We start from the raw sequence: 2,856 nt of genomic DNA, 5'->3' as shown, positions 1-2,856 counted from the left end.
AAAAACAGAATCAGAAGGGGCATTGGAGGTCTTCTAGTCCAACCTCTTGCTCAAGCAGGACACCTAAAACCATTCCAGACAAACGGCTGTCTAACCTCTTCTTGAAAGGCTCAAATGATGGCACACCCACAACTTGTGGTGGCAAGCTATTCCATGGATGGTTTTCTCTGTCAAGAAATTTCTTCTGTACAGGTACAGAAGAGGTGGTACCTGACTCAACATTAGTAACTGAGAGAGAGAGAGAGATCTAGGTGTCCTACTGGACCATTGCTTAAGTATAAGCCAGCAATGGGCTGCAGCTGCCCAAAAAGTCAGTGTGGTCCTAGGCTGCATCAACAGAGGAATAGCATCAACATCACGAGAAGATATCGATTTATATTCCACTGGTGAGAGCACACTTGGAATACTATGTCCAGTTCTGGTCACCACAATACAAAACAGATGTTGAGAGACTAGAAAGAGCAACAAAGATGATAAGGGTCTGTGGGCTAACCTATCAAAGAGGGGGTTGGGCAGGGGAGCCTGACAACTCTTCTTCCAGTACTTGAGGGGCTGTCACAGAGAAGACAGGACTGACTTATTCTCTAAAGCGCAAGAGAGCAGAACAAGAAGTAATGGCTGGAAGCTTGTTATAGAGAGCTCCAACCTAGAATTAAAGAGACATTTTCTGGCAATCAGGGAAACAGTCTGCCTCCCAGAGTTATGGGTGCTCCATCAGTGAAAGTTTTTAAAACTAAACTGGGCAGCCGTTTGACCAGGATAGTATAAGGTCTCATGCCTTGAGCAGGGGGTTGAACTGGAAGACCTCCAAGGTCTCTTCCAACCTTATGATTCCCTGTTCTGTGAAGATAGCAGTTTGGAATCTAAAGATGGATGAAATCCTTTTATGACTATCTATGCAATAACTAGGCATGTTTGGTTTCTCACATTCCGCAGCTTGAAATCCCCCCTTCAGTTTGTTTTGAGAACGAAAAGGCATTGCTCACTTGTTTAAAGGCTCTAAGACTTCCATAGTATTGGCAGATGCTTCAAAGTCTGAGATCTACAAATGGGGAAGTAATCTTCTGGGAGAACAGAGGAAATTTCTTTAGAACTATTTTTGAAATTATTCCTGGAAATGCCATGTTTTCATCGGTTGTTGGCTTAAGGAAGAAAGCAAAGGCCATCCATTTCCCATCCATATCTGACCTAGAAGAGGAGGGAAGTTGAGCTGCTTCCCTCCACTGTACCCAGCAGTATCCAGGCATTATGATCATCTTTTAGGTCTGATTCCAGGTTTTATCTTATTTTCCTCCATTTTTAGTCAAAATAGGGACATTTGCTTTACTCAGCTATGAATTGTGAAGGTAAAGAGATCCCTTCATGTACTGCTACCATTGGTTTTCATCAGTTGAACTCTTAAAATCCAGTGGTGGCGAGTCTTTAGCACTTCCTGAGTTGCTGACTTCAGGGTGGGAGCAGAGTACACAGAGGGAGAGAACGGCTGACTCTGGCTCTCCTCTTGGTCTTCCATCTGCCTGATCCTGGCCCACAAGATCCTTCATCTTCTTCCTTTCTTCCCTGCACAGAAGAGCACGGAGCTCTTGCTTCTTCCTCCTAGAGGTGCTCGGCTTTGTCAGGATCTAGTTCTGTACTTTCTTGATAGGAGTATGGAATTTGTTTCACCAATTGTGCTTGGGTCACACTTTCATTCTTGGGGACATTCACTTGCAGGCACAGAATACTCTACACCATCTGCAACATCCCTAGTCATTCACAGGCACCAAAAGTCACAGACGTTTCACTTACTTGCATCTGTGGCTTTAAAAAATTATGCCCTGGAATTTCAAAATCCTAATACTTTGCTGAGGAGCTCAAGAAGCGGAATGGGACAATTCGCTGCAGCCAGTTCGCCACGGCCAACTCACCATGGGACAACTTGCTGTGGGACAAATCAACAATTCAGTTTAATTATTTAAAATAATTAAAACATTATTTTAATTTTTCTCATTCACATTTCATTCTGTCCCTCCTTTGGCACCCTTCTTTAATGATTCTATTCCTCTGTTTCTTTGATATTAGTGTAACTTGTCCTGCAGTGAGTTGTGATAGATCTCTCAAGAAGATACTCAGGCACACAGTGTCCTTCTAGGAAATAAAGCCCAGATATGTAGGTTTGATTTCTTCGTTTTCCTGAAAATCTGCCTTTTTTTTATTTGTCACAACAGTATATATAAGCATAAGCATGAAAATAACTATATAATATATAAGCATATATATGAGCATAAGTATGTGATAACTATATTAATTGGATATAATGAAAGGAAACAATAGGACAGGAACAGTAGGCACGTTTGTGCTCTTATGCACGCCCCTTATAGACCTCTTAGGAATGGGGTGAGGTCAATAGTAGAGAGTTTTTGGTTAAAGTTTTGGGGATTTTGAGAAGAGACCACAGAGTCAGGTAGTGTGTTCCAAGCACTAATAACTCTGTTACAGAAGTCATATTTTCTGCAATCAAGATTGAAACGGTTAACATTGAGTTTAAATCTGTTGTTTGATCTTGTATTGTTATGACTGAAGCGGAAGTAATCTTCAACAGGAAGGACATTGCAATAGATGATTCTATAAGTTAAACACAGGTCCTGTCGAAGGCGATGGAGTTCTAAGTTTTCTAAATTCAAGATTTCAAGTCTGGTGGCATAAGGTATTTTGTTGTATTCAGAGGAGTGGAGAACTCTTCTTGTAAAATATTTCTGGACACGTTCAATTGTATTGATGTCTGAAATGTGGTATGGGTTCCAGACAGGCGAGTTGTATTCAAGAATTGGTCTAGCAAATGTTTTATAAGCTCTGGTTAGCAGTGTAGTGTTTCTG

The sequence above is a fragment of the Ahaetulla prasina genome, chromosome 9, assembly GCF_028640845.1.
Source record: "Ahaetulla prasina isolate Xishuangbanna chromosome 9, ASM2864084v1, whole genome shotgun sequence".
Classification (NCBI taxonomy): domain Eukaryota; kingdom Metazoa; phylum Chordata; class Lepidosauria; order Squamata; family Colubridae; genus Ahaetulla; species Ahaetulla prasina.
Note: the sequence above shows the minus strand (reverse complement) of the source record.